At 43.8% G+C, this 22,782-nt stretch overlaps 1 protein-coding gene and 1 long non-coding RNA gene across 8 annotated transcripts in view; one reads left to right on the top strand and one right to left on the bottom strand.

Moving 5' to 3' along the window:
• Positions 1–2,897: 2,897 nt before the first annotated feature.
• LOC139045481 (uncharacterized) lies at positions 2,898–11,269 on the bottom strand. The gene is made up of 3 exons (XR_011503812.1): positions 7,201–11,269; positions 6,217–6,803; positions 2,898–4,504 (listed from the first exon to the last, which is right to left on the bottom strand). It is a non-coding gene; the product is annotated as an uncharacterized lncRNA (long non-coding RNA).
• Positions 11,270–11,796: 527 nt separating this feature from the next.
• Positions 11,797–22,782, top strand: part of ST6GAL2 (ST6 beta-galactoside alpha-2,6-sialyltransferase 2) — a 73,142-nt gene continuing 62,156 nt past the window's right edge. The window contains exon 1 of one of the 7 annotated variants that reach the window (XM_044773095.2): positions 11,797–11,938. The gene's annotated coding sequence lies outside the window, so the exon portion shown is untranslated. Of the gene's footprint in view, positions 11,939–11,988; positions 12,361–12,460; positions 13,004–13,083; positions 13,173–13,196; positions 13,595–13,621; positions 14,587–22,782 lie in introns of those variants that run through there. The other 6 variants (XM_044773096.2, XM_044773094.2, XM_044773097.2 and 3 more) reach the window with 6 other exon arrangements.

Raw genomic sequence — 22,782 nt, forward strand, 5'->3', positions numbered from 1 at the left:
TCCTACGCACAAGAAAGCTGTGAGGTGCCTTACAAAGAAAACATGTGTGTTAGATGAGCTTCCGTCCAGCACGTGTTATAATGCTGTCAGCTGCGAGTTCAGCGTTACTGAGTCAGGAATACATATTAAATAAGACGTCTTGAAACAGAAACACAAACAAAACACATTTATGAATTGATTAGTTAATGAAAATGTTGGGGTCAGGAGCTTGTAGAAACCAATTCTATATTTCGCCTAGGAGCAATGATTCAGTATTCACTAATTCACATTTGCAGGAACGTTCCAGAACATAACTACTACAAATAACAAAAACCGACTGTAGCTATTTGAAAACATTACATATAAATTGAAGAAAAAAAGTACTTTTACTCTTTTCTTAAATATCTAAAATTATTTAATAATATGTGTGCCTACTGAATACTGCACAACATCTCAAACTTGGAATCAGATTGAACACTGCTGCCTTCATTTCTGGTTCCACTTTGATTTTCATATGACACTTACTTTTAATCACAACAACTGTCAGAAACACAATTTTAAAGAGATATGATATCATCAATACCAATGTAGCGCAATCTAATGTCAAGACTATCAAACTACATTATCCCACAGGTATCAAGTATAACGGAGTTTCCTTCAAAAATTTAAAATATCCTGTAGCATCTCAGTGAGTTTGCTATGGTATCCTGGACACCTCTGCACACAGTTTGTGAACAAGGGGCCTAATTAAAGAAAGAATGAAGACACAGTGAAATTGAATATTTTGTTTAAAGAAAATCAATTTGGTTATTTTTCCAACATGAAAAAAAATTGCATACATATGAGAAATGGCAGGAAAATAAGACTGGAAAGTGAGGTTTGAACTAGCAGAAGACCTTGAATACCACTTTAAAAACATTTAGCTTTTATTCTGAAGGCATTAGAGAGCCAAAGATTTTACAGAGAGGAGGACAGACTGGCAAATCTGTGTATAGATATGTTTCTAAGATATGTAGACATATCTACACATAAAGATAGATAAACTCACATATGTTTATATGTTATGTATACATTATATATGAATAATATATATTTATGTATATAAATATGTGATTATATAAAACTATATAATTATAAAACATTTTTAAATATACACATATTTTATATATACACATATTATTAACTAATATTAAAATATATATATATTTTTAGGAATCCAATATAGTGGCCATGAAGAATGGACTGAACTGGGGAGAAATTAGAGGTAGGAAGACCAGACTGCACTGTTGGGTGCAAGATGATGAGAATCTGACCTAAAGCAATAGAAGTGAAAAGGAATATTTTTAAGAGATGGTGCAAACACAGGAGTTAAAGAATTCAATTAGATATTAGAGATAAAGGGATGAGTGTGTTTGACTTCCAGCTTCTTAGCTTGGGTCACTGGGTGGAGGGTGATGCTATTAACCAAGCCATATCGTGACTTGAGTTTAGAATTCTTTTCATTAGTGTTAGGGGACAAGGATAAAGTAAAGCTCTGTTTTAGTCCACGTCCAGTTAATCTTTAACACACACTGCTGGTATCCAACACTGTTTCATTTCTCTGTCAACGCTAAACCACATTTAGTACTGATAGCCAAAAACATCGCTCCTTTTAGAGTTTGAGAGGCTAAGCCTGTACCTTCCAGGCTATTTTCAGATTTTGGGGCGTTTTTTTTGTGTGAAGATTGGCACCTGAGCTAACATCTGCTGCCAATGTTCTCTCTTTTTTTTTTAATTCTTCTCCCCAAAGCCCCCCAGTACATAGTTGTATATTCTAGTTGTGAGTGCCCCTGGCTGTGCTATGTGGGACGCCACCTCAGCATGGCCTGACAAGTGGTGCCATGTTGGTGCCCATGATCCGAACCAGCGAAACCCTGGGCCATGAAAGCAGAGCGCGCGAACCCAACCTCTCGGCCACGGGGCCGGCCCCCAGATTTTGTTTTTAAGTCAAGCCTTACTAAGTCAAATCTATGCTCCTTGGTGTACACACCCAGGCAATTTTTCTAAGATTAGCACATCAGGGTAACAGTTATTACCCACATTCCCTTGGGACCACAAACTCTGCCCATTAAAAACAGAAATGGGACTCCTTGGGGAAGAAGCAAGTTTACGGTGGGGGCCTTGCTATGGACTGAATGCTTGTGTCCCCCCAAACTCCTACATTGAAGCCCTAATCCCCAGTGTGACAGTGTTTGCAGGTGAGATCTCTGGGAGGCAATTAGGTTTAGATGTGGTCATATGGGTGGAGCCTCATGATGGAATTAGTGTCTTTACAAGAAGAGGAAGAGAGATCAGAGCTTCCTCTCTCCACCACGTGAGGACACAGCAAGAAGGCTGCCAGCTACAAGACAGGAAAAGGGCCCTTACTGGGAACTGACTCTGCCAGCTCCCTGATCTTAGACTTCCATTCTCCAGAACTGTGAGAAATGGATTTCTGCTGTCTAAGCCACCCAGTCTATAGCATTTTTGTCATGGCAGTCCGAGGTGACTAAGACAAGGATAACGAGTTTAACTGTAGGCCTGAGGAGTTCTCAATGCCCAGCAGGCAGATGCATGCCTGGCACTGGCCTGGGGAAGAGGTCAGTGGGTGCTTCATGCAGGGGACATGGTCTTACAGGTGCCTCTAGTGCCCCGAGGATGAATGCTCGAGAGGCTGAGCCCACTCCCAAGGAGAGCCTCCATTTATGGGACAAGTCGAGGGAAAGAACCCATGGAGATTACAGGAACAGCAGCCAGACTTTAGGAGAAAGAGGACCGCGTCGTTAGGGGGAAGCCACATGGCGCCGGGCGGAGGAGTGAATGGGAGGTGAAGTGGAGGCAGAGCTTGTGTGTTCATTCAGATTCATCTACCGCACATTAATGCAGCACTGACTCGAACAGACGACATCCTTGCTTTTATTGATTCAAGCAGGGGAAAGAGAAGCCACAGAAAATATATAATCATACTTTAAAAGGATATAATTATACTTTAAAAGTGTATACTTCTGTATAATATTTTATAAATAAATAGCATCCATTATCATTGCTGTTTACTGTTCTCTGCTCTCCTTCTCTCCTGGGCCCGCTGCAATGAGTTTTGCTCCATCACCTTCTCAATGAGGCTTTCCCTGATCAGACTTTTCAAAACAGCAACTCTCCCACTCCCAGCATTTTCTATCTCCCTTTCTTGTTTTATTTTTCTCTATAGCTCTTATTATCATCTGGCATACTATATAATTTATGTATTTATTTGCTTACTGTCTGTCTCTTCCCCACTCTGCACCAGAACACAAGCTCCACAAGGCCTTGGGCTCCTTTATTGTATTTGCACTGATATTTCCCAGCACCTAGAACAGGTCCTGGCATAGAGAAGACAGTCCATAAATATTTGTTGAACATCACTATAGTTTTGTTACATGCAACAAAAGTACTATGTGCCATAAAGTTATATTTTAAAAGGACTTAACATGGTCTGGGGTATCAGTATGTTTTCTCTGAGATAATGAGATATAAGTTGAGGTGTGAAGGATGAAAAGAAATGAGCTGGAGCAGGCAGCGAAAAGAAGAGGAAGCCGAGGCTGAGGCAGGGTGGCCCTGCGCACAGGGAGTCAGGGGAGGTGGTGGTGCTGGGGAGAGGGACGCAGCAGGAAACCAGGCCATGCAGCCCTGGGGGACAGTGGCCAGGGTTCTAGGCAATTACTGAGGGAGCTTAAGCAGAAGCCAGACTGGTGGAGCTCAGGCTACTGTCAACGAGCCAGGGAACCTCACCACATTCTAGAACATTCTCATGGTCAACTGTACTCCAACTCTCTGGTATAGTGGTTCTCAAACTTTTTCATCTTGGGACTTCTTTCAACTCAAAAACTATTGAGGACCTCAAAGAGCTTTTATTTATCTCAGTTGTATCTATTGCATATTTACCAAAATCAATACTGAGAAATTTTAATTATTTCATTATTTAAAAATAACAACAATAAGAAGCTATTACATTTTAACATAAGTGACATATTTTTGTGAAAAAGTAACTATATTTTCCAAAACAAAAGAAAATAAAATCCCAGAAGAATCACACTGCTTCACATTTTTTGCAAATTGCTTTCATGTCTGACTTAAAATACGGGTGAATTCTCATACTGCTTCTGCAGTTAATCTGCATATCAATCACACAGCCTCTAGAAAACTCCACTGTATGCTCATGAGAGAGTGAGAGTAAAAAGGAAAATAATATCTAGCATTATTATAAAATGATTTGGACTTCAGGAGCCGTTTCTGAGAGGCCTGGAGGCCGCGGGCCACACGCAGAGGTTGTCTCCTCTCCCAGGAAGAGAAGAAGCCTATGGAATATAGCCCATTTGCACGAGGACAACCTTGCTGACGTCTTTGAACTCTTCCTTCAAGAGTGTTCTTACGTGGATACTGTTATTTTCCAAAAAAGTAAAATCATGAACATGAATGCTCTTTTGCTTGTATCATTTCTCAATGACTCATCCTCCGCAACCTATGTAAACTAGAAAGAAAAAAAGATCACATTTTTAAAATGCTAAACTTTTCAGATGAACTAATTATTCATTGTATCTCAACAATGCTGCCACCATCAGTGCAGGTGAACTAAGAGAGCAGAAGAGATCAATCTGTCCTCTAATATTTTTACATTTCACGGGATAATTGGTTCCTCTTAGTCAAATCACTCGAAATTTAAAAATTATTTCTTGCATTGGGGTTCAGGGCAGTCTGCCACAAAACATGCCAAAGTGGTATACTGATTATTTTGAGTTAAAATTACTTGAGAAACAGCTGGTACAAGAAGGACACTCTGAAAGGAGGACATGAATCTCCAATACAAAAGGTACTCTTGCTGCACCCGAAGGTGAGGGGACATCCTTATCAGCAGAGATGGGGAATTGAGGGCTGGGAAGGCTGTGCAAACAAACTCTACTCTAAGTCTCCACTTAGGTAAGTACCCAAACCTAAGTTTCTTTGTCCTGTCAGTTCACTTATTCATACAATTTATTGTTTCTTTGTCTTAAAAAAACATAAAAGCTGCCTCACTTGTCTCATGTCTGTATGAGGCTCCCGTCTGTATGAAATTAAATTGTTTTTTCTCTCATTAATCTGTCTTGTTTCAATTTAATTCTTAAACCAGCCAAAAGAACCTAGAAGGGTAGAGGAAAAGTTTTTGCCTCCCCTACACTTGCATGTAATATAACACAGGTTAGTTTGGCAATTCTTTTTTACTTTTGTTGATTTTTGAATTAAGAAATTTATGGCTATCTAAATTGTGCTATTTAATATATAACTTAAAATCAATCCTAGTCACGAAAGAATTCTCTTGGGAAGCACGCATTGATTTTAAACTGTGTTAGACAAGACCTAGAAATATGTTGGGGAGAATAGCTAGACAGCTTAGTGCTTCTTTTAAAAGACTAATGTGTAGGTTTTAAAAAAAATTTGTCCAAAGTTTCCACTTTATATTCATGCTTCTGATGTCTCTTAAATTAGTGCTATTATTATTCATTAGTTTCTATAGCTAAAGCTATTTTGTATCATTTCTATCACTGACTGAAAAAAATTTAAATTGCTGTAGCATTTAGACTTCTGAAATCGAATGGTGTTTTCAACTCTGGTGTAACTGTGTGTCAGTACAGGCTGCTTCACCTTAAAATGATTAGTGTTTTGTGAGAGATGTATAACAAATTGCAGGGCTAATCAATGCGAAAATTATCCAGCACTTGAGGTAGGTTTTAATTAATTATATTGCTAGCTGTTAGAGAGAGGTCTTTGAAAAGGTAATCAAAGAAACATCACATATGGGCTGTTTGTTCTTGTAGGACTATTTTTAAAAAGGAAATGTCCTGACTAGTCTTCAGCCCATCTCCACATCCTCCCAAGCACTGGGGATGCAATTAGTTGTCCTTCTGGCAACTTTTCCCTGGGTTCCCCCTCTCCTTGTGTGGAAATAAATGAAGACCACCTAAATGAGAACAAGCAAAGGCTATTCAGAGCTTTCTCGAGCAAAGGAGTCAGCATCATCATTCACATTTGCCAGAGACTCAAAGGCTGGCAGGGGAGTGGGAAAGCTTCTACAGTGGAAAAAGGAAGGTTTCAGGGGTGCCCTGATTGAGACTGTTGGCCTGTAGGTGAGGATATTAATTTGTTAGGGCTGCCATGACAAAGTACCAAAGAGTGGGTAGTTTAAACAACAGCAATTAATTTTCTCACAGTTCTGGAGGATGTAAATCCAAGATCAAGGTGTCACCAAAGTTCCTTCTTTCTGAGGCCTCTCTCCTTGGCTTGCAGATGGCCATCTTCTGGCTGTGTCCTCATGTGGTCTTTTCTCTGTGAGAGGCTGTCCCTGGTGTCTCCCTGTGTGTCCTAAGCTCCTCTTCTCACAAGAACACCAGTCATAGTGGATCAGGGCTCACGCTAACGACTTCATTTTAACTCAGTCACCTCTTGAAAGGCCCTGTCTCCAAACATGGTCATATTCTGAGACACAGGGTTTAGCGCTTCAACGTCTGAATTTTAGGGAGACATAACTCAGCTCAGAACCATGGGCTAACCAGAAATGGGACATCCTATGTGATTGCTAGGGGAACATATTTGGCTTTCTGTGTATGGTCCTAAGTTGGGACAAAATTTTGAGAAGTAGGGACAAAAATTTGAGAAGCTGGCAGTTATTAAGCTCTGATTAATTGGGGCCAATTGTACAAAGGCTGAGGTTTGGCTTCCTCGTCTGGTTGCTGCCAATTTGGGGTCAGAGTTTTATACATGGTCTGGATGTTCTCGGTTTGTATAGTCAGTCTCACCTGGAAAAAAAATAGGAGGTAGTGAGAGCAAGCACCTGTTCTGCCATTGACTTTTGTATTTGTAGATGCTAGAACTGAACCTGGCAGACAGCTGGCACTCAACAAATAGTTGCTGAAGAAATGGATTCAGGGTCAGACCATTGTTTGGTTACAAATAATCTTATGCATCTCTCTTACCCTCTATAATCAGATTTTCTTATCTACAAAATGGGCATACCCTCATGCTTTCACTAACAGCTATTGCATATCGAACAATTACCATATGTTCAACTGGAAGGGGCAATTTGAAGTCACTATTTCTTTTAATCCATCTACCAGCTCTACGACATGGATTATTATTCTCATTACACAGATGAGGAAATAGGTTGAGAGTTGTTATCTTGCCTGAGGTACTCACAATTAGTAGATGTGTGATCCAGGACAATTTGCTTCCTTTCTCTGGGACCCTTCAGTTTCTTCTTCTTGAGAAAGAGGGTGACAAAAACGCTTACATCAAACGATTATTATGAAATCAATAAATGGGGAAAAAGAAAAATCGCTTCCTTGTGACAAAATGCCAACCACTACGTGTCAAGGAATCATGGAACTAGAAAATCATCATTGTTGCAGGTAAGAATCACGAATTGAGGCTAAAACTAGTGATACGAGTTGGAGGAGGAACAATATTTAAGTGGCCTCAAAGAATTTCCACAGAAATTACTTTTTAAACTATAAAGGAAGAAACAGCAACTTCAGTGTGGAGAAAACTGGCAGACACCACCTTAACCAGGTGATAAAAGTTAAGCTCACTACTATTGGAACAAATGAGCATAATGCCTAATTTTGAAATGATGCTCTGAGAAGGACGTACCGCTCTGGTATTCCTGGCCAAAAAGAAAAAAGAAAAAAAGCATAACCTGAATGGAATCTGAATTGAATTGTGAGGAAACAACAGACAAGTCCAAATTGAGGGCATTTAACAAAATAAACAGTCTAAACTCAACAAAAATGTTAAGGTTAGAGAAACTGAGGAAATGTTCCAGATTAAAGAGACCAAAGAGACAGGACAACTAAATATAATAGATGATCTTTGGTTGGATCTTGGGCCTTACTATCATTATTTCTTATTTGCTATAAAGGACTTTAGTGGGAGAATTGGTGAAATGTGAATAAAGTCTGAGATTAGACAATAGTATCATCCATGTTATTTTCCTAATTATGATAGTTGCTTACTCTCCAAAGTTCAGGGAGAAATATAAATCAGAGGTAAAGAAATGAAAAAGCAAACACAGTAACATGTCAATGTTTGGGGAATTTTGGAAGAAGGTATTATCTATCCAATTTTTCTGTAAGTCTGAAATTATTTCAAAATAAAATTTAGAAACAAAAAAGTTTACAAAACCCCTGTTATAAAGGTTAAATGAGTTAATACTTACAAAGGATTTAGAGCATAGGCCTTAAAATATTACTGATTAGGTATTCTCATTATTATTACCATACAATTAAGAAGTGGCAGGGCCAACTCTAGATGGCCCCAATCCCCTCACACCTTCACTTACAATTCAGCTGTGGAAAGTCCAATGAGATAATGGACAAGAAAGTCTATACATAAACTGTGAAGTGCTGTGCCCTTCTGAATATTTATAAGCTTGCAATAGAAGCTCAGATTCTTGTAGGGAACTATAAAATGGGTTTAATCCCTATTGCCAATGCAGTACTTGAGGCACACAAAGCTTGAATAACTTCACCAAGGTGACAAGGTCAGAACTAAAACCGAGATCTCCTAGCTTTCAGTCCTGACCTTTTAATATTAGATGGTGGACTCCAAGGAAAAGTTTAGGAAAAGAAAATTTCTTTCACACCCTGTCATGTTTTTATCCTGCTCTGTTGGGAAGGTGCTTGTTGCCAATCGGAGGTCAGGTTGTGACCCCCGCCCCACCCTGAAGATGGCTGCATTTACTTGACTGGAGCCCAGGGACCAGGATGGAGGTGGCGCAGACCGTGGACCCCAGCAAGCCTAAGGGCAGCAACTGCATTTTAGTGTCCTCTCTTCCGGATCTGATGCTGAAAAGGCTCCTTTTTCATGGCTGATGCCAACAAAGATTTTTTTTCTCTCCATCTGAAAATATTGAAGGGATGGTGGGAGAAAGCTCCTGCAGGCCTAGGATCCTGGCCTCCACACATCCAAATAGCTCAGGCTGTTTCTTCCTAATAGTGGTCCATTTCCTTTTAACATTTCTAAAGACTAAATGAATAAATTTTAAAAAAAATCTGTGGGTTGGCTAGGCTGCGGAAAAAATGTCTCTTCCTGATTTTAGCAATGTATAATGGGTTCTGAACAAATGAGTATCGGAAATTCATTTTTCACACTGACATTTTGTTTCACTGATTAAGAATAAAGAAAACATCCAAAGGTGATTTTCCTCCCTAAGGTACTAATCTCACTTACAGAATAGCAATCTCGGGTAAATCAGAACTGAAGCCGTTATGCTTAGAGAAAATGGTCCTAAACATATCTGTCAGCCTCAGTCTCCCCATCTGTAAAATAATCTATGGGTTTATTGTGAAGAATCGAATGGTAAAATAAACAGAAGAGAAATATGTATTTTGTAGGAATAGTAGTTAAGTGAAAACAAATACCCCAGATTCAGCAGTGGGACAGTCTGAAAATAGGTGCTCTCACTTCCTACCCAAACTCAAACACCTCTCAGTTGGGAGACTCCCTGAGCTTCCCAATTTGACCGCTAACCAAGGACCAGTTCCTGACAATGGGAGGCACGTTCCTGTGAAACACAGCCCTCATTGGGCAACAGTGGATACAAAGTGGAGGAACTCTGAGTTTAAAAACAAAAAAGGAATTTCAGGTTTTTATGAGCAAATTGATAATACCAAGCAGGTTTCTGATGCTTTCTATTTGTAGGAATAAGGTGGGGTTTTTTTGTTTTTTTGTTTTTTTTGTAAGGAGATTGGCCCTGAGCTAACATCTGCTGCCAATCTTCCTCTTTTTATTTTTTTCCCAAAGCCCCAATACATAGTTGTATATCTGAGTTGCAGGTCACTCTAGTTCTTCTTTGTGGGATGCCACCACAGCATGGCTTGATGAGGGGTGCAATAGGTCCGTGCCCAGGGTCACGAATCAGTGAAGCCCAGGCCCCTGAAGCAGTGTGTGCAAACTTAACCACTAGGCCATGGGCTGGCCCCTGGTTTGTTTTGTTTAAGGAAATGAATATTAAAGTGCCAGAAGAGCTCAGGAATTTCTTACGAATCTACAGCCTAAAAAAAAAAAAAAATTAAATAATCTGCTCCTATTTGGGGTGTCTCTAAGAATTAAACTAAAGGATGTCAAAATATTTTATTTATCACTATACTTTGACAGAAACAATCACAAGTTGATAGTTTTATGTCTATCAACCGGCTTTCTGATTTCTTTAGGAAGCCATGGATTGTCAGTTTAGTCCCACTTTGTTTACTGCCCTAACCATAAATAAGAAACTCAGTCTACTTAAAATTTTACAACAGTGATTTGCATATTTGCCCTCAGGCGGTAACTTTTCTACAACATAATTGTTATTTGGCCACTCTTATTTAACTTATTAAGATTTCTTTAAGGTAGTCAGGACATTAACTTTTGCAGTATTTATGCAAAGGAACAGGAAGCGTATACAATACAAATACACTATAAGAAATGAACACAAATTATTTTTCTACGTCATGGTTAAAGTGTTTTAATAACGGTTACTGTAATTTATTAATGTCTACAATATATTAAGTATCACATTCCGGGCACTCGGGGTGACCCTTTAACACATACTCTCTACTTCTTACAACAAACCGTGAAGGTAGGTACTATCACATGCTCTCTACGGACGGGAAAACCCAGGCCCAGCGTCCGCCACCTGCTCAGGGCCCCTCAGACAACAGCGATGGAGTTTTCTCCATGACTCCCTCTCCCACCCCCGCTAGCTGCGAGACTCTATCACGTCAATTTCTTTTTTTTTTTTACTTTCTTTTAGCCACACTGTACGTATATTTATGTAACAGAGTTGTTGTTTTTAAATCCGTGTGACACATGGTCCCTTAATGCAGGTCCGCAGAATTCCAGGTATCCGAAACCTTTACCACAATCGGAGAAATACTGACAAACCGTTTTCGGTCCTCATTTTTGATTGAGTACAATGCAGTTTGCCCAGTTTTAGTTCAACCCCGGGATGTTTAAAAATTTCTGCAAGCTTATTGAGGGTAGGAAAGAGATTTTTGCCTGTCTGCTGCCCAACCCAGAGTCCCCAGCACGTAGGCACTCAATACACACTGAATGAACTGGTTACCTAGTTAATTACTTTCTTGTAAAAAGTCAGATGAGTGTACACACGAATTTTAAAATAGTGATTTAGTGAAGGATTTGTGTCTCTAAAATGTTAGCCCAGCAGGGACCTGGGATGGAGGGCACGGCGAGCCACTTGCTGTCCCTTAGAGAAGGGCACCGCCAGGTACTATCACCCCATTCAACCTTGCTCCACCTGGAGGCTCCCCACACCTGAACAGCCCTCTTGGTCCGCGAGGACCACTGGGTGGGGAGCGGGGCCCGCTGCCGCTGCGCGCTCGCGGGGCGCCACCTTGAAGTTCAAAGGAGCGTGTTACAGGCAAACAAAGGGCGGCGCGGTCTCGGGTCCCGGGACCAGCTGCGGCCGCCTCGGAAGAGCAAGAGGGCCGCGGTGACAAATGGACATTCCGCGCGCGAGCAGACGGACACCGGATCCTCGGCTCCCGGCGGCCCCACCCGCCGGCTCCAGCTGCCCGGCCCCCGGTCGCCGCCCGCCCCGCGGCCGGTTCCACCCGCGCCCAGCGAGCAGCCTTGGGCGCCACCGTCCCGAGAACTTTCCATCCTCCCCGGGCTAGGGGTCGGCGGCGGGGAGGGGCGGGGGCCTCTAGGGATTCCTGCGCCGGACTCGGTGGGCGGCCCTTCCCAAGTGGAAGGTGCCCGCTCCCAAGTCCACAGCAGTTCTCGGGCGCCTTGGAGAAGCTCCCGGGAGCGACGGCCAGGCGGCAGCGCAGAGCCGGGCCGAACGGGAGGAACAAAGGGAGCCGGCGGGCCCGGGAGGATGCTGCGCTCCCCCGCGCCGAACCCGGCCGGCTCGCGGGCGCTGCTTCGCGCGCAGGTAGCCCGGCCTTTGGCGCCGCAGGAGGGTGTGTTCGAGCGGGGTACACAAAGACTCACTTCCGCGGGGCCAGGCACCCGGACTCCCCTCCCCGTCACTCACAGCCGGTCACATTCCTGCATCCCTGCCGCCGACGGGGACCTGAGTGCCCGCCGAGTGCCGAGCGCGGCGCCCGGCAGAGCTGTGCAGGTAACCCTCAGCGGAACCGGGCTGGCTGGAGGCGGCGGCCGGGAAGGCACGCCTTTTTAGGCAGCTGCGCCGCCCGCGCTTCCAGTCACTCTCCGCCAGAATCAGGGCTCGGCGCGCAGCCGGGGAGCGCCCCGCCTTGCATCCCGCCTGCGCTGGCCGGCGGCGGGGCCGCCGGGCCGGGGGCATGGGGAGCGGACAGCGCAACTTCCCGGGGCCCGGCGCCTGCCCGCTAGGTGAGCCCAGGCCGGGCGCGGGGAGGATGGAGGCGATGGCGGAGGGAGAGGGGGCCGGAGCGAGCAGAGGGGGCGCGCGAAGCTCGGGGGTGGGGCGCGGCGCAGCCTCGCTCAGGGGCCCGGACCCTCCGCCTAGCCCCGGGGCTCCCGGTCGCGGTCCCTCCCGCCGCCCGCGCCGCCGCCGCGCTGCCGGGAACAATGAGGCGCGCGGCGAGGAGCTGAGCGCAGCCCCGCGCCGGCCCCGAGGCCGAGCCGCCCGCCGCGCCCGCTGCTGCCGCCCGGCGCCGAGCAGCTCTGGCCCCGGGGAGGTGATCCCACAGGCCGCCCGGGACGCGAACGCGGGTCGCTCCCGAGATGGTACTAGCAGGCTGCTAGGCGGGGGCGGGGGCGGCCACGAGCAGGAGGATCGGAGCCGCGCGCTCGGCGTCCGCAGCCCCCAAGTTCCGCGGCGCGCGTTGGGCGCCCCCGGCCCAGGTCCCCGCTCCAGCTGGCGTCCGTGCGAGTGTGGGAGCGCGTGGCGCGCGTGCCCGAGCGGTACCGGGGAATAAAATGTGACACGCAAGTCGCCGACTCCATCGCCGCGAGGCCAAGGAGCGCCGAGCACGGTGGTATCGGGTGCTGCGAGGCACGACGTCTGGGGAAGGTTGGTAAGGGCGGGCAGGGGGCTCGGACGTTGGGGCGACGTCTTCCTCTCTGTCGCCGCAGCCTGTGCACTGCTCAGGACGGAGTTGGACTCGGCGGCAGGAGCCAGACCTCTGTCTGCAGGACGTCGAGGGTGGTTTTGGGGGTGAAGCAGGAAATTCTTGGAGAGGGTGAGCGAACAGGAGGGCTTGAGCTTTGGGGACGGGAGGACACAGTTGTGCTCCTGTGGCTCAGTTAATGGTGATCTTTTATTTTATTTTGGCGGTAGAAGGAAACTGAGATTTTTAATTGTCTTTCTTGATCCCACCCCCATGCAAAACTGGACTTCTTAACGCTAAAAGTGTGTTCTATTGATTTCTAGTTTTCTGGAGCCATAATATTTAGGGGTGGAAGGGATCTTTAGAATCCTAAATACCCTGGTATTAATTCTTATGCGTTTGCACGGGGAAAACTCCAGCTTTTGAGTCGTTTGACTTTTGGCCGTGTGCGGAGAGGATGTTTGATGCATTCCTCTGAGTCCGGGGTGTAACATCCGTCTCGGTCGGGTTGGACCGCGCTGGGGGACGGAGTGCAGCTGAACTCGTGGCTCGCAGTAAGTGATGCCTTGGAAAGCGAGCTGAATCGCTGTTTGGAGAAGCCGTGCTTTCCAGGAATTTAAATGAGACTTTTTGTGACTGCCTTCCAGGTCTCTCCTCTTAGTACCATATTTGTTTTTGCAGGCTGAACTTTCAAAGCTGTTTTATAATCCGAGAAGCACTTTGGGAGAAAAGTAATGATTGGCTGGATTTTTGTGAACTTATTTTTACTGGTCATGCTGAAAATTTAGCGAGAGGCAAACCATATTTGGTCGAAATCTTTGTTTCTGTGCCGTTGGCGTTCAGACCGCGGAGGGGCAGGGCGTCTTCAGCGCCTCGGACTGTCTGCTGGGGTGAGGGTTTTGTGGGCGGGCTTGCAGCACATTTTAAGTACTTTCTGCACATTTCAAAAGCCTCATGCGGGTTACTTGACATTTAAATTTTTAAATAATTTTGGTCAATATATTTTGCCATTTTGAAATAAAATTTGTGACTAACGAAAAATTTCAAAACTTGAAATCTTATGTCATCTTGCTGTTGCAAATTTAGGGTTCACACTTCTTTTAAAAGGAAAAATGATATGTGGCCTTGAACTTTTTACCCACTCTCCTTCCGCCATTATTTTTCTGAGACTAACAACCAAAATTTGTACTCTTGAAGGCCTGTATTTCCTACGAATGCATTAGAAAAACTGTTGACAATGGTGAATGGATATTTTGATCAAAGTGAAGAACAACCTAAAATAATAGGGAATTGCCTTGACATTTACAGCCAGGTTAAAAGAAGGCACTCAAATGTGTTGGAATTTTGATCCAGTTTTTATTGTGATTGATATAAATTGTAGCATTTTACATTTTTGCTTAGTGCACTTGAAGCTTCTGGAATTTTGAGCTAAATCTCTTGTAGAGATTGTGATATGAGCCTAAGCTCTTAGTGAAGTTTTGAGCCTCACAATTTAGAGAGGACGTGGAGACTCCTGGAGAGAGTTCGGAGCCAAGACCAGCGTTTGGTGAGTTTATTATGTGGCCCATGTGATCTGGGAAGTAAAGATTAAGAAATGAGGATGTTTAGCCTGGAGGATTCAAGGATTTCGAATAATTTAATATTTGAAAATACATGGGTGGATTTATTATGCAGAGAAGGGCAATCAACTGTGCTCAGTTTCTGATGAAGATAATTAAGAGAGAAAGGCTTTACTCTGTGGAGTGAAGACTTACGTTGGGTCTGGGGGAGGAATCACGGCCAGCCAGAGAGATTGGTTAAACAGTGAAGTGGGTCCTGAGAATTCCTGTAGATGATTGTTTCGGGAGGTTTTTTTGAGATTCTCCTCCTTCTGAGATGATTTAAGTGTGTGAGTCTCTGATCTGTTGCTTATACTAACCGAAATTTTATACTCTGGTTCTACAGTTTATCCAAGCATTTCTCAAGTGCTTAAGTCTTCCCTAAAATGACAAACTCAGTCCTAGGCTTCTGCACCTACTGCTTAGGTAAATAAACGATGGCTTCCTTTCCAAAAACTTGGAGATATGTGCTCTTTGAGAAACTTTCAATTAATTTTCAGATTTGGTGCCTCATTCTTTTTACTTCTGAATAAAAGTATCTTATGCATTGATAAGGACAGTCTTTTTTCATTTTTTATTTTATTTATTTATTTTTTTGAGGACGATTAGCCCTGAGCTAACATCTGCTGCCAATCCTCCTCTTTTTCCTGAGGAAGGCTGGCCCTGAGCTAACATCTGTGCCCATCTTCCTCTGTTTTATATGTGGGATGCCCACCACAGCATGGCTTGCCAAACGGTGCCATGTCCGCACCCAGGATCCAAATCAGCAAACCCTGGGCCGCCGAAGCAGAATGTGTGCACTTAACCGCTGCACCACCAGGCAGGCCCCGGACAGTCTATTTTTAATATTCACATTCCCTTTAAGTATGTTGTATTTTCCCCCCTCTTGGATGTTCTGTTATATGATGTTACATTTTAATTGTTTAAATTACATGAAGTATTTTATTTAGCTTGCTTAACTTTCTAAGTGAAAGATAGTGCCCTCATGGTAGGTGTATGTCAAGTTTTGAGTTTTTAAGCATTGAAAGCTCCTCTTTTTAAAAAGACCTATGGGGTGAAATTCACAACTGACTGTACGAGAAATAATTACATAGAGTAGATAACTAATTTTGTGATCAGGAAAGTGCAGGTGAACATTTACACAGAAGTTTTCCACTGTTCTTGACAGGTTGCTGTCAAGGCCAAGGGCTGAGCGTGCTGTGGAAGATGCCCAGCTACCATTAGCGGATAAACGTCGGACTTTCAAGTCCATAGATCTGCCATTTTCCTGGAAGCCCTCCTTCCTGCTTCTGAGAGATTTGTTTGTAAACATTGTTAAGTATACAGGGCACAGACAGAGCTGTCAGAGAAACCTGGCTTTATTGTGCCCTTACCAAGTCCATCCTGATATGAAATCCCAAGCCCCCTCCCCCCCGCAGAATTGTTGGGGAACAGGTGCAATTTAGAATGCTTGGAACCCACCTAGCCTGTGGGCAGAATGGTGGCTGTATGTTTGAAGGGTGTGAGGTATGAACTGGGCAGTCCTAAGGCTTTGCAGTCGCCGGTGGATTGGTCAAGCACTAGTGTGGGTCTTAGACCTGCCACTTGGTAAAAGCTGGGTCTCAGCAGTTGCCCCACTACTGTCTTGTCTTCACTTGGCACCTGCAGGTTCCGGGCTGTCCCACAATGCAAAGTCCCTCCTGCTTTGGGCGAGGAATTGCTCTGTGGAGGAGAGATGACATCAGAGAAATGCCACCCACCCTCTGGGAGCTCTCTCTGCGCTGAGCTGTTCTGTGCCCCCCCTCCTGGTTTTTGCTGCCCCCTGTGGTCTTCTCTGGGAAAGAACTCGGAATTCAAGGCTGACATTGGCTCTAACAAGCCAGAAGGCTGGAGGGTGGGGTTTGCAGTTTCGCACTGGACTTTCTCACAGAGCGGAGCAGCAAGGAGAGCTCTTGCCCGGCGCCCTCAGACCTGAGTCCTAGGGAGGGCTGCCCCTGCGGGGACCCGCACTGGAGGCGGTCTGAGCCTCCCAGAGCTCAGTTTCCAGGGCTGTAAAATGAAGGCTTAGATTCAGTCCTCTCCAAGGTGTCGTCTTGTGCTGAGATTCCACGAAATTGATCTTTGTGTATTCTGGCACACTTAAAAGCTAATTCCCACGTTCAAAAGAAAATTACCCTTTAGTCAACGTGCTGAACCTCCCTTCAAACACCATGTAGCCCCAGGGGAGGAGTAATTCAAAGAATAATGAGAGCAGCTGATAATGAACTTGGGAGAGGTTGTTAAAGTACACCTTAGCCACAGCCCAGGGACGTACCATCATCATCCCCATTTTACGGGCATGGAGACTGAGCCTCAGAAAAGTGCAGTGCCTTCCTCAGAAGTCCCTTAGTGAGAAGATGGAGAGCTGGGATTTGGACGTGGATCCATGTGTCTCCAGAGTCCATGCTGTTAGACGGAGAGCCTACCGCAGAGGAACAGGAATGCCTCCCCCAGTTGTGGGGTCAGGGCCAGAGAAGGACTAACTGAGCTTCAGGTCTTCACCCCACGGCGGAGCTTGCTGGGTCAGGAAGATTGTGTAGGGTGGGAGGGGCTGGCAGGGGAGCCAGGCAGACAGACAGCCCGTGTATCCACCAGAAGCTGGAAGCAGAAGGAGGCTCAAGCCTGCTGGCCCTGCCGTGTGGAATGTCCAGGCGGTCAGGACTGCACTAGAGTGAAATTTGGGCTTGTGGGAAGGCTGGAAGAGCAAGTGAAATTCCCAAGGAAAAATTTAGGCTAGGATTTGAGAAAATTATTCCTATGCTTTGAGGTATTGGGTTGGTGAAGAGAGCAAGCTCAGAAAGTAGTCTTCTAGGACATTTAGAAATATATCAGCTAAAGCGTTAGAGAATACGCTGGAAAGCAAAGTCCTGCAATATCTTGATTCTAAGCCTCTGTTTTCAGAGTTTATAATTCACACATTAAGTTCTACTGTAGGCTGCTTCTAGTATGTAAGCCTGAGAGGAAAATGCTTTATTAAATTTAAAATAATTGGTTTTCCATGTTCAAATTATACAGTTTTTTCAAGTAGAGAGGTCCTTGCATGTTGGTAATTGTTGTGGTTTCTAAAGTGACTTAACTATAAATTAAATTTGGGAAAGGGTAAATCTCACCAATAACCCACTAGCTTCCATTATTCAAAAACAAATTTGAAAAGTAACTTCCTCGAAAGTGTAGCGATGATTTTTCTGAAATATAAATTTATAATTGTGTGCTAAAAACCTATATTTGTACCTGTGACCACAAATGGATACCAAAAAGTACAATTAATATAGGATTTGTTTTCAAATGATACAGTTAACCCAAATATAATATGGACCTATAGGTACGTGATTAGATGAATGAATTCATTTTTACTATTAGAAGAGGGACCTTGCTATGTAAATTATACTTTAAAATTGGGAAAACTGCATCCTACGAGTAATCCCAATATGAATAAAGAGGACTGTCCTTAAAAAGAACACGTGCACACACACACAGTCACAAATACCGAGGGACTAAGTCCCTGCATTAATATGTTTTCACATGAGCGATTAAGAGTGGGAACTTGAAGTAGAAATCTTAAGCATCAACTGTCAGCATTCTGTTGCCGCGTAACAAAATCGGGTGTAGGACCCTGGCCTTCAGGCTGAGAGCAGAGCGTTCTTTCTCCGGTTACTTATCTCTGTGGGAAGGGTATGTTCCAGGTTATCAGAGGCTTGTGGGAAGATATCAAAAATGTTTAGCGTTTAAACTGCACCCGTAATTTCTTATGAGGAGGAGATGTGTGCGTGTGCCTGTGTGAGTGCGTGTCTCTGTGAGTGTTCTTTGTCTTCAGGTGGCTCTCGTGGCGTGCAGGGTGTTTTTGGCGGTGGAGACTAGCCCCTGAGGGAGGCTGCTGGGCAGGGCGTCCAAGAGAGCCGGCCGGGGCTGCTGCCTGCGGCCTGTGTGTCAGTCAGCTGTTGGCTGGGATCGAAGAGATGGGACATCTTAGGTGTTTCAGGTCAACCTGAAGTTGGCCAGATAATGTAGGTGACTCAGCCACCTGGAGAAGAGAGAAGTGTTTGAAATTGCCCTGAATAGTAATGTCCTCTCATCACTGTAGACTTTAGGTAAGAGAATTAAGGCAATAAGCCCAAGTGTTTTATTTTTAAAAAAAATACTATACTGTCTAATTCTCGAGGCATTTTTTGAGCAATTTATGAATAAATGGGAAGCTAACAAGGGCAACATTGTTTACTTTATATTAATAAATATGTGTGTATTTATGTATATAATGTGTATGTAGGTATATAATTTCCATTTTTCAAGGGGCAGTTTTCCCCCTTTGAGTCACAGTGTAGTTACAAACTATATTCCTCTGCCCTATGTTCAAAATTCATAGCTGGAAGAGTCAAACTAATTAAGTAATTTGCCTGGCTCAGTTCTTGGTACTTTATAACAACATTCAAAGAACATCGTTAAATAGATTACCGTATTAACTATTTGAGGTGGCAGAGTTTCAGAAATTGACTTTGATAGTAATAGGAAAATGTCTGTAAGGTGTGACTTTAAAATAATGTGATTGCTTCCATAAGTTAAACGCAAACATTTCTATACTTGCCTTACTATACTTTCCGCCACACAGTTAAAACATATCATGCTGTATTATAATAATACCGCAGTAATACCCCACGTGTCACAGTTGGATACATACACAGAAAGGGAAGAATTAATTTTTGGCTTGGAGTTGTTTCAGTATTCCATGACTGGTAAGCATCATGTTAGATGTAAAACCAGAAGTGGGTAAAATAAAAGCAGATGGTTTTTAATAATGTGCCCTGTAAGGGGTACTCAAAAGAATCCTAGACAAGGAACCTTTGTTGTTTGGCTTATATATAACCCAGTTAGAATGTGGAACTCTGTGAACACAATCAGATGCATGGTGTGCATGTCTTTCTGGCAAAATTAAACTCACCTTAAAGCCCAAATCTGCACATGGATCCCTGCCTCTCAGTTGCCCAAATTAGATCTTTCTTAAACTTATCACATAGTATTGCAAGTGAGAGGTGAGTTTATAATGTAAAAATATGGAGAGTGACCCTGCATAATGGCCAGCACATTTGGTCTGGGAATTACTGTGTCCACGTGGGCCTTTGCAGCACACGGCCAGGTGCCGGGGTGCTGTCCGCCCGGTCCCTGCTCAGCTTCCAGCAGGGCTGCTCCTTAGACCCATCCTTGCTGGACTGATTGATTAATTTGCTTTCCAGGATATACATTTCCTGTGAACCCACATATTCTTTTTTCTCAAGTACAAGTTCAAGTTCTGTGTGAGGGAGATAGAGGACAGGGTTATTGGAGGGAGGTCACGTGTGTTTTTATTTCTTTGCTTTATATTGCTTTTTCATATTGTGGGTAGAAAACAAGGATTGGTGATGGCAATGAGGTATTTAAAGGTTCCCCTTGTTTATCTTGTGTAGTTGCTAAGCACATCTTTTTTTTCAGAGATCAGGTAAAGTCCCCTGGAGTGTGCGTTCACTGTGTCCTTCAGATGAAATTTCCCTCATTGGTGCTGATGGCTTGTGGATGGAGGAAAAGCAGGAACTGAGTCGTGGCCTCCGAGCTCATGTTAGTGGGATGGGAGATGGATGGAGCGTTTACCAGAGAAACTGACGCTACAAGCAGGTGTTGAACTCAGGGTGCCTGGAGTAGTGACATCATTGAACAACACAAGTCTAGAGCATGTCTTTCTTTTTTTTAACTTTTTTTTCATTCACAGAACTGCATTTACTTTCACGTGACATTAGTCTCTCTCTCTCTCTCTTTTTTTTTTTTTTGCTGAGGAAGATTCGCTCAGATATAACATCCATACCAATCTTTCTCTTTTTTTTTTTTTTTGGCTTGAGGAACATTAGCCCTGCACTAACATCTGTGCCAGTCTTACTCTATTTTTATGTGGGTCACCGCCACAGCATGGTTGATGAGTGGTGTAGGTCCACACCCGGGATCCAAACCTACGAACCTAGGCCACCCAAGCAGAGCACACCAAACTTAACCACTATGCCACAGGGCTGGCCCTTCATGTCGCATTATTCTTGTCAGCTACATGTATGCTCACATATCAGATTTCATCAACCTCGAATACAAAAGATAAAGGTGAAACAGTGCTCCCAAACCACCTTCTGGGATCTCTGAGGGACACAGAAGAGCAAGTGTGGCTCTGCCCAGCTTGCAGATCAAATAGGCCCTAGGAGGATGTGCTGAACCCTGGAATCAGGGCTCTAGTCAGTAAGAAGTGGCCTTTGTTGTGTCTGTTTCCCTGCTAGTCCTCAAACCAGAAGCGGATAATGTCAAATGGAACTCGTGAGAGGAAAAGAAGTCTGTGGAAACGTGTCATCTTCCTGCATCCCCCACCCCATGCCAGCTGCCACTTGCTTCTTTCCACCAGCGAGTTCAGAACTCTCATTTTCTTCTTCATTTCGTCCAAGCGTGTCTGTATTGGTCGTGTGCTTCTTGTGTCAATGCATGTAGGGAGGAAACTGTGTCACTCTCTCCAAGGTTTGGTTTTACGCTGGTTTTTGGGCAACTGGTTTACCTGTCCTGTTTTCTTCAGCTGTGTTCCTCAACCAGCGGATCACCGCAGAGGAAGGTTAATTATTAAATCTCATGCCATTGCCAGCTGTGCACACATCCTAGGGGGGAAGCTTGATGAGTATGCATCAACTGAACATACCTGTGTAACCGGCTAGATGAAGAAACAAATACTACCAACATCGCAGAAGCCTCCTCATGCCCCCTCTGGCCACTGTCCCCCAAGACATAACCACTATCCTGATTTCTAATAGAATAGATTAGCTTTGTGTCACCTGCTTACATTCAAGTTTAAACAAATAACTTTTTAACAATTTAGTGTATTTTTCTAGTGTTAAGGCAGAGTTAACCAGCAATGAAATATAGGTTGTCCTCTTAAAGTAGAAAAGTTTTATTTCTGCTGGAAACCTTCACACTGTATGAAGTGCATAGCTGGGCTTTGCTATTTGTTCGATGCTATAGATCATCCTTTCAGTTCTCTCCAACCACAGGATCAAAAATAAGTTTTAAAATGTATTAAAAACTAATACATTATGCTCTAAATCTTAAAGATATATTTTAATATATTTCAGTTGATTAAAAATAAAGCTGAACGTATAGCATTTCTATGGAAAAAACACTTGAAAAACAAAATTTTCTTTACTAACTGAATTTCATTTCATTTGGCAACTTGTAGCCTCTGCATTGTGAATTTGGAATCCTTTAATATTGCCAGTGGACACTGACAGATGAATAGTTCTGTGAGATATTTTATGTAATATAGTGACACTCTTAGGAGATGTTTTTAGGAAACTAGCTCATAGAAAAATTCAGCAGGACATGGAAGATTAAAGTCATATAGAGCCTTCAGAGGTTTTGTCCTCACAGAGACAGTCTGCATTGCAGTTTGGAAGTAATAAATAAAAATCTAAAAATTAAAAAATCTAAAAGCTCAGCGCAGCCTATCAGTTGCCTGGCCTGTACTTGGAACACGTTGACCAACTTATTACCAAAAACTAAAGTTCAAAGGGATCTAAAGAAAAGGTAGAATGATATCTTAAAATTTAGTAGAAAGGAAGAGAATAAGAAATGGAAATGCAATTTAAAAAGTAAAAAGACTGACAGATTCCTTAATAAAGATCTAATGTACTCAGATTCTATTGCGTAAATTTGGGATTTCCCTGAGGCTAGAGAGATTGGCTTAAACCCAAAGCCACACGCCAGTGGAACCAGTTGGTCGGGAGCAGCCTCTGGCAGCCAGAGCTCACAGGCCGGCGAGTCTCAGGATCCGGTTTCTGTCTCCTGAAGGTGAAGCTGTGTTGTCTTACCTGCTGCTGAAAATGCCGGCTTTTCCACAACGTGCCCTTGGGCGTGTGCTGTTTAAGAGGCTTGAAGATACGTGATGATGCTTCCTGGGCCTGTCCAGAGTCTCTCTCCTGATGGAGACTGACATTTGCAGTTTCTGGAGGGCAAGCGTTTCTTGGACTCCAGCTTCTAGTGTTTATCATATTCTTTACAGGAAGAATGGAGGGAAGCTCTCCACTGTTAGTAGCAAAAAGAGCATTTTATGTTAGGAATTTGTTTTACAATGTCTCCATCCA

This window comes from Equus asinus, chromosome 6 (assembly GCF_041296235.1).
Source record: "Equus asinus isolate D_3611 breed Donkey chromosome 6, EquAss-T2T_v2, whole genome shotgun sequence".
NCBI lineage: Eukaryota > Metazoa > Chordata > Mammalia > Perissodactyla > Equidae > Equus > Equus asinus.